Below are 13292 nucleotides of genomic sequence, written 5' to 3'. Positions count from 1 at the left end.
AGCCCTTCCTCAGAATAATGAGAAATTAAAAATGGAATAAAATGCATTGTCTGCCTATCTATTTATCGAGCTATCGAGCTATCTATTCTAACAGAGATGTTCCTCTGTATGTAGGGCAAAAATGCACCATATCCCAATGTTGTACAAAGGGTTTGAAGGTGCTGTCACATTCTGTCTTCCACAGGTTTGCCTTACATAAGAACATAAAAAGAACCTTCTGGATCAGGCCAATGGTCCCTCTAGTAGTAGAGCGTCCTGTTCTCACAGTGGCCACCCAGATGCCTCTTCTGAGATACCCACAGGCAAGTTCCAAGCACCCTGCTGTGGTTTCTAGCAACTGGTAAATTATGTGGGAGGAACATCATAAGGTGCTAGCCAATGTTAATAATTTCTTAGAGAAGTTCTGCTGGAATCAGTGGGCAAGTTGCAGATTTCAATGGGTATGCTCCAAGTAGAACATCTCCCAAAGATTTTAAAAAAATTCCTTCAGTAGCACCTTAAAGACCAACTAAGTTTTTATTTTGGTATGAGCTTTCGTGTGCATGCACACTTCTTAGTTGTATGACATCCCAGCATCCTGTCGCATGAAGTAGGCTATCCCCCAAGCTGGAAGATTTCTGGGTATGGCTGATAGAAGTTGTACTCCAAAATGACTGGAGGGCCCTGCTGTCAGGGTTGAGCCGGATGAGGAGTGGTGGCAAGCCCCCCATGGGGAGGATGCCCCCACGGGAGAATCTGGGGAAATGGAGGGTTTCATACCTGGTGAAGTCTGGTGGCGGCACTCCTCAGAAGAGGAAGAAGCAGATAGGGAAGAGGGAAGACCAGAGCAGGAGGAGGAAGGAGTTGAGGCAGAATCAGGCCCTTGTGAGGAGAGGAGCCGGCAGGCCCCCTCCCCTCCTCCCTTCTTAGCTGTAGAGCAGACATCCCCAAACTTCGGCCCTCCCATCTTCCCCAACCACTGGTCTTCTTAGCTAGGGATCGTGGGAGTTGTAGGCCAAAACATCTGGAGGGCCGTAGTTTGGAGATCAGGGCAGTCTCGAGCAGGTCGGGCGCCCTGGCGCTGAGGGGCGGAGATCGGTCCGGTGCCCCCGCCCTCGCAGGGCGCAGCATAGTTTCCGTGCGGCTTCGTCGCACAGCGTCCTGCCTACCGGCCCGGCGCCCTAGCACACCGCGCCACCGGGAGTCTACCTAGAGCCGGGCCCTGTTGGGGATGCCTGCTGTAGAGCGTAGACCTGAGAAACGGAGGGAACAATTGGAGGCACCTGCAGCTCATAAGAGGCGTGGTGAGGAGCCGACTACTTAAGGAATGCTGGCTGCTCCCTTCGCCAGCACTTGCAACTGCTGTGCTGAATAGGATTGCCAGACTCAATAGAGGACAGGACTTCTGTGCCTTTAATTGCCCTGCTCTCTTTTGAGTCTGGAAACCTTAAAGAGAAACCAGCAGACCCTTTGCTTGGAAATTAAACAAAGGGTCTGCTGGTTTCTCTTTAAGGTTTCCAGACTCAAAAGAGAGCAGGGCAATTAAAGGCACAGAAGTCCTGTCCTCTATTGAGTCTGGCAACCCTAGTGCTGAAGCGTGTGGTTGTCTTTGCTCATCCTGTTCCTGATTCCAGTGTTCCTGACTGCGGCTTCTCCTGACCTCCAGTACGGACACCCACCTCAGCTGGTTCTTGACGTGGACTGCTCCTGACTTTGGCTTCTCCTGACCCCCAGTACTGATACCCGACTGTCGCCTTCAGCACGCCAACCTGTTGCATTGGGCACAGTTGAAGCAGAGAGACAGTGATTATTTAACTTCCTCCCCCCCCCCCCCGCCCAGTTGCTGGTATGTCAGGTGCTTTGCAACTGCTAAGCTCATTGCACGTGGGCTTTGCAGAGAATCTGGAGTTGGTACTAAGAGGAGTGTAAGAACCCATTTACGCTCCATTTATTCACAGGAAAGCAGCTTATCTGCCCTGGAAAACAGGGACCTAAGGAGATTAACAGACAAAGCAATTGTGGGCTGTGAAGAGCAAGGGTGGGACAAATGACCCTGGAGGCCAGCTTGCATCTTCCACAGCAGTCAGTGACTTGCTGTGGCCAATTTGAGGAATGGCAGAGAGCCAATCTTTCTAATTGCACCTGTGCTGTTGCTGCTGGATTAGAAAAAACTAGGCTCCCCTCAGCACATGGGTGACTAGTGGCAAGGCATGCCATTGCACAGGAGACTTAGAATGTGTTTTTCATTTCATTTCATTTATTTACAATATGTTTAGTCCGCCTTGCAGGGTCAAGCCCCCAGAAGGTGGCTTCCGACGTATAAAATGCAACGAATCAACACTCAAATTTAGCACCATAAAATCAATAGAGGAAATAGCAATGGCATAGCAATAAACAGCATCAAAACCAAGATATATACAGTCCAGCTGGATAGCAATAAGAGCATTAAGCATATTGATTTCAGCACCAAATCAAAGGAGCAGCAATACAAATATTACCCTTTCAAGAAAAGTGGTTCTCAAGAAGGCCCATGCAAAATCTTTCAAATATCTGAAGGGCAGTTACATGGAAAATATCACAGAGTGATATTGTTTTCAGCTGCCTGAACCAATGGATTCAAATGACAATAAAGGAGATTCCGATTAAACAATAGGAAGAAATGACTGATGTTAAGAGCTATCTGCTTCATTGACTATGCAAAAGCCTTTGACTGTGTTGACCACAGCAAACTATTCAAACTATTCACAGCAAACTATTCACAGCACAATTCAAAGTGTTGGTGCTGACCTTTCAAGCCCTAAATGGCCTCGGTCCTGTATACCTGAAGGAGCGTCTCCACCCCCATCGTTCAGCCCGGACACTGAGGTCCAGCGCTGAGGGCCTTCTGGTGGTTCCCTCACTGCAAGAAGCCAGGTTACAGGGAACCAGGCAGAGGGCCTTCTCGGTAGTGGCACCCGCCCTCTGCCTGGTTCCCTGTAACCTGGCTTCTTGCAGTTACAGGAATGCCCTCCCATCAGATGTCAAAGAAATAAACAACTATATGACATTTAGAAGACATATGAAGGCAGCTCTGTTTAGGGAAGTTTTTAATGACTGATGTTTTAATGTATTTTTAACCTTCTGTTGGAAGCTGCCCAGTGTGGCTGGGGAAACCCAGCCATATGGGCAGGGTAGAAATAATAATGATATATTATTATGATTATGATTATTTTCATCAGATAAATGAAGAACCTGTCGCAGTGCTGTTTCCACTGATCTCACAAATAAGGCGATCTCATAAGTAAAATAGTTGTTAATGGCTTTAGATACTAATAGGAACACCTTGAACTTTGCCCAGAAGCAAATCGGCAACCAGTGCTGATCGCTAAGCACAGGTGTTATATTCTGACAAGGCCTCTCTCCCGCCATCAATCGTGCTGCAGCTTTCTGCACTAACTTGTCTACCCAGCATTTGTGTTCAGGCAACACAATACATGATTAAGGAACAACTAATCTGGAAAAGACCCTGATGTTGCGAAAGATGGGGGGCGCAAGGAGAAGGGGACGACATAGGACAAGATGGTTGGACAGTGTTTTCGAAGCTACTAACATGAGTCTGACCGAACTGCGGGAGGCAATGGAAGACAGGAGTGCCTGGCGTGCTCTGGTTCATGGGGTCACGAAGAGTCGGACACGACTAAACAACAACAACAACAACAAAGGACATCCACATATTACAGTGCTGGCTGGGTTTTCCCGGTGAAGGTAGCTCTTGACATCATGAGTGAAAGCAGTTAGTGGATCTTTTCAGTTTCATTACAACCTGGATGACCGTCTGATGATTCATGTGCAGCTTGTAGGAATCACCTCCTGGCTCTGAGGTGGATAATGAACTGTTAACATGAATCTAAGGACACATTCTGAGGAAGAAAATCCCAAGGGAAAGGGTGCCCTAATGGGAAAGGGAAAGTGGAACTCTGGAAGTGTGGTGCCCACTGGCATTTTTAATTTTTGTATTTAAGGATGCATGAATCATACCAATTTTGGTTTCTCTCAGTCTTCCACTTTTCCAATCCCAAATTCAGTTTGCCACATTGCTTTTTGCAGATTGCCACAGTTGTGGCTTATTTCTTTTTAAAAAAAGAAAATGTCCTCACAATTGTCAGCATTGTCACCTAGTGTACACTATTTGGCGTCACTTTTCAGAGACAATGCATTTTTATGCGGACTCAGTTTTGTACCCATTTTGGGGTTCATTATCATCATCATTTTATTTGTGTGCCGCCTTTCCACAGTTAAAAACAATGCTCAAGGCAGCTTACAACGTGACAAGATTTACATAATTACAAAAGTCACAAACAATAAATAAACCACATCAAAAAATACACAACCAAATGTAAAACAATTTCCACATAAATTAAAATCTAAAACTAAGAATACAGCATTAATATCACGGTTTAAAATGACATACAGGTAAAAAATGGCAGCAATTTAAAACAAAAACAAACAAAAAACAAAACTGGAGCCCTATCAGGGGTGTAGCAAGGGGGAAGCGGAGGGGGGGGGCCTGCTCCCAGATCCATTGGGGGGGGCAGCGCGAGTAGCGCCGCTGGCACCTCACTATGTAGTGACACTGCGCACGCGCGCTACATAGCAACGCCCCACCCCTTCCTACGCCACTGAGCCCTCTCTGTCCAGCAGCAGCGGCAGCAGTCCTTTGTGGAGCCCTAGAGGCCCTGCCCTTGGCCAGGTGGTGAGTGGCAGGACTGGTGCCCTCAGGCACTCAGCAGGGGTTGGATAACAGTATTGTGAATGCATGAATTTTGCTAGGATAGCTGTGTTTTGATCCACTTGCTCTTTTTGGAAGAAGGAACTGAGCAGGGGTGCCATCTCCATGGGAGTGAAGCCTCTACAGCCCCTCCAATGTCTGTGGGGATGGGGTCAGCCCCCTTCCAATCGAGAGGAGGCCAAGGAGGCCTTGCGGTAAGTCGCCCCAGGCATTGCAGCGTTGGAAGACATCACGGATCGGTTCCCCTTTTCCAACTCTGCAATATTCTTTATGAGGCGAGGCAACCAAAATGACACAAAGCATTCCAAATGCATTCGCACCATAGATTTTTATAATGGTATTATACTAGCTAGTCCAGATACACGCTGATTTTGTGGACGACACACCCATTTCCTTGTCTGAATTGATGCAAATCTCATCGTCAGAGACCGTGGGAGGACTGATTGTATTACATGGCTCTTTGCTTGATTTCTGCATTTAGCTGTGAAAATTCTCATTTCACATAAAAGTGAAAGAATGAACATTAATCGTCCCGTTTTACTACCTCTGGGTCTTACATGTCTCCAGACAACAGTAATGCACCAGGTTCCTATGGAATTAGCAGGTGACAAGTCAATGGAAAAGATTGGTCTCTCATGAGCACTAATTGAAAGGGTCCAGTTTCCAGCAGCCCTCACAGAGCTGCTGTTATTGATTTTCCAGTGGGGACTCATGTCTCTTGAGTCAGATGCATGTAGAGATAATAAGAACACTTTAAATATGTATAATACACCACACATAATTGCCCTTCCACTCTTATTTGCATTTACATTCTCCATGGGCTCCCTGATCTGTCTGATATTTAATATATGAGTAGCCATTTATTTGTGGATCTCAGTTCTCTTGTTTGGAGGGCCCGGCAAAATTAGGCAATTAGACTAGCCAGATTTTGCATTCATGAAAAACAAATAATTGCTCTGAACAGTTAAATTTGTTGTTTAATGGCATCAGCTTAAGGAGAAGCTGCACCCAACCTGGACACTGTTTTCTGAATTTGTTGTTGTTTAGTCGTTTAGTCGTGTCCGACACTTCGTGACCCCATGGACCATAGCACGCCAGGCACTCCTGTCTTCCACTGCCTCCCGCAGTTTGGTCAGACTCATGTTGGTAGCTTCGAGAACACTGTCCAACCATCTCGTCTTCTGCCGTCCCCGTCGCCGAGACCACATAACACCGGTCCTGAAAGACCTACATTGACTCCCAGTATGTTTCCGAGCACAATTCAAAGTGTTGGTGCTGACCTTTAAAGTCCTAAACGGCCTCGGTCCAGTATACCTGAAGGAGAAACTCCCTACTCTTCAGGCCCTTTGTCCCGCATTTTGCCCTACTTTTAGATCGGCAAGCACCCAATTATCTCTTCTATGTGAGAAGGACATCGGCACAGGTGGTGCGTGTTAAAGCCTTGCCATTTTCACGGCAAATTCTAACAGCTCGCTTGCTCATAATATATTTGCTTTGGGCTTCTTTCATTGCAAAAAAGGGCTGTGAAGATGTTACTGAGAAATGTACTTGGGATCTCTCCATCCTTAGGTTCTATGCAGTGGCCTAATATTGACTCAACCAATTTGCCCATCATGTCCATTGTTGGTTCCTCCATCTGGCAGAGGGTCTGGAATGTTTCAGGCAAATGTCTTTCCACAGCCTGGATGGTTGATATCATTTAACTGGAGATGGCAGAGATGGAATACAGGAACTCCAGGGTTTTCTGTGCACATATGCATATTTGAAAGAGGGGTGTATTCAAGCACTGAACTGTGGTCTCTTTCCTCTAACTCAAGGTTTCCCCAACTTGTGTCTCCAGCTATATTTGGACTACAACTCCCATCATGCCTAGCTAGCAAGACCAGTGGTCAGGGATGATGGGAATTGTAGTCCAAAAGCAGCTGGAGACCCCACGGACCAGAGCACGCCAGGCACTCCTATCTTCCACCACCTCCCACAGTTTAGTCAAACTCACATTGGTAGCTTCGAGAACACTGTCCAACCATCTCATCCTCTGTCGTATCCTTCTCCTAATTCCCTCAGTCTTTCCCAACATCAGGGTCTTTTCCAGGGAGTCTTCTCTTCTCATGACGTGGCCAAAGTATTGGAGCCTCAGCTTCAGGATCTGTCCTTCCAGTGAGCACTCAGGGCTGATTTCCTTCAGAATGGATAGGTTTGATCTTCTTGCAGTCCATGGGACTCTCAAGAGTCTCCTCCAGCACCATAATTCAAAAGCATGAGTTCTTCAGCAATCAGCCTTCTTTATGGTCCAGCTCTCACTCCCATACATCACTACAGTGGTACCTCGGTTTACAAACACAATTGGTTCCGGAAGTCTGTACTTAACCTGAAGCGTACTGAACCTGAAGCGAACTTTCCCATTGAAAGTAATGGAAAGTGGATTAATCCATTCCAGACAGGTCCGCGGAGTACTTAAACTGAAAATACTCAAACCAAGGCGTACTTAAACCGAGGTATGACTGTACTAGGAAAACCATAGCTTTAGCTATACTGTACAGACCTTTGTCAGCAAGCTGATGTCTCTGCTTTTTAAGATGCTGTCTAGGTTTGCCATTCCTTTTCTCCAAAGAAGCAGGCGTCTTTTAATTTCGTGACTGCTGTCACCATCTGCAGTGATCAAGGAGCCCAAGAAAGTAAAATCTCTCAGTGCCTCCATTTCTTCCCCTTCTATTTGCCAGGAGGTGATGGGACCAGTGGCCATGATCTTAGTTTTCTTGATGTTGAACTTCAGACCTTATTTTCACTCTCCTCTTTCACCCTCATTAAGAGGTTATTTGATTCCTCCTCACTTTCTACCATCAAAGTTGTGTCATCTGCATATCTGAGGTTGTTGATATTTCTTCCGGCAATCTTAATTCTGACATCAAGTCCAGCCTTTCGCATGATGATTTCTGCACATAAGTTAAATAAACAGGGAGACAATATACAGCCTTGTCGTACTCCTTTCCGAATTTTGAACCAACCAGTTGTTCCATATCCTTTTCTAACTGTAGCTTCTTGTCCCACATAGAGATTTCTCAGGAGACTGATGAGGTGATCAGGCCCTCCCATTTCTTTAAGAACTTGCCATAGTTTGCTGTGGTTGACACAGTCAACTATGCCTGGATTGCAAAAGCATATTCTCTATTTCTTCCCATCTTTCAACAGCTCAGAACTCTTTGCAGGTGAAAATTGGGACCAGGAACTGCAGTTTGTGTTATTGTGATAAGGCATTTTTCACAGTGTTTGGATTAGGGAGCAGTGCTACCCCGGAGGTTCTCCTAAACCAGAGAGTCATGTAGCAAGTCAAAATACAGGTCATCAAAAAGAGATGGGATCTTAGAATCATAGAACTGTATAATTGTAGAGCTGGAAGGGACCCTGAGGGTCATCTAGTACAACTCTTTGCAATGCAGGAATCTTAACTAAAACATCCATGGCAGATGGCCATCCAACCTCTGCTTAAAAACCTCCAAGGAAGGAGAGTTGACCACCTTCCAAGAGAGTCCATTCTACTGTCAAACACTGTTAGACCCAGAGAGACAACATTGTGTCCCTTCCAAATTCAAAGCAGTTCTCTAGCCAAATCCAATATCCTCTGCCAGGTAACACTGGTTTCAGACCCTCTTTCGGCAGATGAATATGAATTATATTCCAGGGCCTTGACTGTCCATTAGTGTCCATTAAGTGTCCATTCTCCCACCTCAAAAAGCAGGAAATGTCAAAGTCTTAACAGAAGAAAGTTTGCATTGTGGATTCTGCTTTCAAAAGAGGTGAGTGACATGTTGCTGAATGGAAAGAGATTGACTCAGAAATAGATTAATTAAAAAGATATCCCAACTGTTTAAAGGGGGGGGAATAAAACAGTGATTTAGCAACAATAATAAACATTTTGCAGGCTCTTATGAAATGTGCATTTTGTTCTCACAGGGGATCAAAACTCGTTTATTTTCTCTCTGTTTTTTCTCCTGCTGAAACAGAACAATAGTTCAAAAATAGTAAGAGTGGGTAAACTAAACTGACAGGTGTTAATTACCTGGACAGGGGGTGGAGGCTAGAATTTCAGTTGTTGAGTAGGAGAAGGACACCTCTGACTTTGGGCTTAATCATATACATTTATCTTCATTCCAGTACTCAGATTTCAGTCCTTTGTAGTATTATGTAAGTAGAAGGGAAATATTTATAACAAAGAATCCCTCCAGACTCCCAATCTCTCCTGGCCCATCAGCACTCATTCCATCAGGGTAGAACATCAGTTTTTCACTCTATCTCATAACATTGGACCCCAGGACACCAGAAGCTGGATGTTTTGTAGGAGCCATAGAAGCATAGAATTGTAGAGTTGGAAGGTACCGCAAGGGCCATGTAATCCAGCCCCCTGTAATGCAGGAATCTCAGCTAAAGCATCCATGACAGATGGCCATCCAGCTTCTGCTTAAAAAACTCAAAGGAAGGAGAGTCCGCAAGCACTTGAGGAAGTCTGTTCCACTATCAAACAGCTTTTACCACCAGAAAGGTCTTCCTGCTGTTCAGTTAGAATCTCCTTTCTTGTAATTTGAAACCATTGGTTCAGGTCCTACCCTCCAGAGCAGGAAGAACTACCTGACAGTAAGAGCTGGTTGACAGTGGAATTTGCTGCCAAGGAGTGTGGTGGAGTCTCCTTCTTTGGAGGTCTTTAAGCAGAGGCTTGACAGCCATATGCCAAGAATGCTTTGATGGTGTTTCCTGCTCGGCAGGGGGTTGGACTGGATGGCCCTTGTGGTCTCTTCCAACTCTATGATTCTATGAGTTGCTGGGAATCTCAAGTGGGCAGAATGCTGTTGTGCTTAGGTCCTGTGGGCTTCCTCCAGACATCTGGTTGGCCACTGTGAGAACAGGATGCTGGACCAGATGTGCCATTTGCCCCATCCAGCAGTTTTGTCTTATGTTCTTTGGCCACAGCAGTGGCATAGCATGGGAGTGCATAGGCGGGGTTGCCCCAGGTGCAAAACTTTTACAACATGTGAGTGTTGTAACCTTAGATCATGTGATGAAGGTATTGGGTTGCGAATCTCCATTTTGAAGGCAGTTGCCTTTGTGTCTTTTGTCTCCCAAACTTCATGGAGTGATGGTGTAAATCAGGCATCCCCAAACTTCGGCCCTCCAGATGTTTTGGACTACAATTCCCATCTTCCCCGACCACTGGTCCTGTTAGCTAGGGATCATGGGAGTTGTAGGAGAGTAAACAAGCTAAGGCCAGTGGAGGCTGGAATGCAAGCTGTGGGGAGAGGGAGACATCTGCTTCTAGGTCTCTTTGGATTATTTCATATTTTCTAAGATGCTAATCCTGTGCTGGACAGCACAAGATATTGTAGGGATATTTTTGGATCTATCATTTGATGCTTATGTTCTGTTTTGAAGACTTCTGTCAGTAAAAGTTTGAATTATATTATCAGGGAGCCTGGACAAAAGGAGTCAGTTCTTATGCTTTCAGTTACATCAAATTGCACAGTATTAATATATGCAACATAAACTGCTCTGGAAATTGTAGCTCTGTGAGAGGAACAAGGGTCTCCTAACACCTCTTAGCAACCATAACAAATGTCAGTTTCTAGGATCATTTGGGGGAAGCCATAACTTTTTAAAAGGGACCCAGGTGGTGCTGTGGGTTAAACCACTGAGCCTAGGGCTTGCTGATCAGAAGGTCAGCGGTTCGAATCCCTGTGACGGGGTGAGCTCCTGTTACTCGGTCCCAGCTCCTGCCAACCTAGCAGTTCGAAAGCACGTCAAAATGCAAGTAGATAAATAGGAACCGCTCCAGCGGGAAGGTAAACAGCGTTTCCATGCGCTGCTCTGGTTCACCAGAAGCGGCTTAGTCATGCCGGCCACATGACCTCGAAGCTATATGCTGGCTCCCTTGGCCAATAATGCGAGATGAGCGCGCAACCCCAGAGTCGGTCACGACTAGACCTAATGGTCAGGGGTCCCTTTACCTTTACCTTTATGACTTTTTAAAGTGGTATCATCATGCTCTAAATTTATAGTGTCAATGTGGTAACAGTAGTTGGAGACAAATGATGTTCTCTCTCAGAGTAATGCAGATGATCTGGATCAGGGACCCCAAACTGCGGCCCTCCAAATGTTTTGGCCTACAACTCCCATGATCCTTAGCTAACAGGACCAGTGGTTGGGGAAGATGTGAATTGTAGTCCCAAAACATCTGGAGGGCCGAAGTTTGGGGATGCCTGATCTGGATGATCTTTGGAGTAATATGTCATTCCTATGCCTCATCAGGTATTGTATATTCATATAACCCGACTTGTGGTCCTCCCTCTCTCTTTTTCCCTACAAAAAGGGGCAAGTCATCCACTTTCTTCCTCATCCAGCATTTGACAGCGGCTGCCGGTTTTGCAATAAGCCTTGAAGCATTTCTCGCTCCTCCACTCCTGCCTACTCCCCACTCACTGCTAGGAAAGGCCAGCTGAAAGTAGTAAATTGGGATGGATCTTTTCTCTGGTTTCATAACCTCGCGCCTTGCCAAGAACTGTGATCTCCTGGGGGTGTGTCAAGAGTCATTTGAAACACCTTTTGATGAGGGGCGATTGACACAAAAGATTGTTGGTGCCACAGGTACTTATGTGCAAAAAGTGGCTATTGCTGAAAGTTATTTTAGCTTTTGTATTTCAACCATTTTCCTCTCTCTCTTTTTTATTAAAAAGTACTTACAGACTTTGTGCATGATCCAGCACAGTCACAGCTTCAGTGTTTAAAAGGATTGTAAAAGGACTTTGTAGAGCCCAGTTTCCCCCCTCCTCATTCGTTTTGGCACAGAGTCCGCAGCCACATCAAACCATTGCAAGAATCGGGAATTAGAGCTGGACAGAATGTTCTACCCCAGACATTTTCATTGTAAAAGTTGGACTTCAGGGAGTGCCAAAATGCTCCCTGCCCCCACCAGCTCACTATTCCAACTGGCTGTTCCCACCTTTTCCCCAGTCTGGATCAGTGGCTGATTTGGTGCCATTCAACAACAACAACAACAACAACAACAACAACAACAACAACAACAACAACATTCTCATGGGGGGGGGACAGCGATGACTGTCAATCAGGGATCCCATAGAGAACTCAGTGATGTACAACATTATATAACCAGTCACCTTTGTGTATTTATCAGTTTTGCCAAGAGCACATTTGTCCTGGCTCCTGCCCAGTCTGTGACAACAGAGACTCTCACTTGAGAGTAAAAAAGAGTTCTATATTGAAACAAAGATGACTTGACCAAATGGTCAAAGGCCTGGAAACGTTGCCTTATGAGGAACGGCTTAGGGAGCTGGTTATGTTTAGCCTGGAGAAGGGAAGGTTAAGGGGTGATATGATAGCCATGTTCAAATATATCAAATGATGTCATATAGAGGAGGGTGAAAGGTTGTTTTCTGCTGCTCCAGATAAGCAGACACGGAGCAATGGATTCAAACTTCAACAAAGGAGATTCCACCTAAACATTAGGAAGAACTAGCTAACAGTAGGGGCTGTTCGGCAGTGGAATTTGCTACCAAGGAGTGTGGTGGAGTCTCCTTTGGAGGTCTTTAAGCAGAGGCTTGACAGGCATATGTCAAGAATGCTTTGATGGTGTTTCCTGCTCGGCAGGGGGTTGGACTGGATGGCCCTTGTGGTCCCTTCCAACTCTATGATTCTATGATTCTATTTTAGATCATTCTCTTGATTTTCAGACTTCTCTTTTGTTTTGAAGGACTAATACTGTGTTCTGTCCCTAGAGGTCACCATTTCTAGAATCTCCATTTCCTTGATAGAACTGATGTTGTCTTCTGTAATCATTAGTTTTAGGGGGTTGGACTGGATGGCCCTTGTGGTCTCTTCCAACTCTATGATTCTATGACTTACAGGCTCCACAGCAGGTGAGGAGTCACAGCAGCTGCTGCTATGCTCAGGGTACAAGACAGCAAAGGTGAGGCATGTTGGGCTAGGAGCAATAGTCCAATGAGGCCAAGATCAGGGCAAGGAGTGCAGAATTGCAAAGAAGCAGCAGAGCTGCCCCAAAAAGGTTGGCATGCCCACCCGCCAAGCTTTTAAAGGCAAGGCATGGCACACTTACACATGAAAGTCTTGTGCCTGGCAGGGAAGATGCATCTGTCCCTACCAATGGAATATTGCTAGGCCATGAGTGACCATGCTGTCCCCTCCCTTTCTGACTACCATTCCTACCCGCCTAGTGGTAGACTGACATTCACCCTGAATTCCGTTGCTGTGATCTCCCTGGGAGGGAATACGGGAGATGGGAGTCCGGCTTCCCTGGCTGGGTCAGCCACCAGCCTAGCCTCTGTTCCCTTGTCTCAGTGCTCCCCATGCAACCATCCTATTCCACTTCCTCATCCGTCTCATGCTGCCACTTGACTCCAGAGCCCGGCAACACCCAAAGACGTACTACGCAATTGAGTCACTTGTGTTATTATTCTCCCTCTGAAAAGGAGAGTGCATCCACATTGCTCAAGCAACCAAGCCAACAATTCATTGCTTGCAGTGC

This window comes from Zootoca vivipara, chromosome 8, assembly GCF_965207765.1.
Source record: "Zootoca vivipara chromosome 8, rZooViv2.hap1.1, whole genome shotgun sequence".
NCBI lineage: Eukaryota > Metazoa > Chordata > Lepidosauria > Squamata > Lacertidae > Zootoca > Zootoca vivipara.
The sequence above is the reverse complement of the archived record's forward strand: the minus strand, read 5'-3'. Positions refer to the sequence as shown.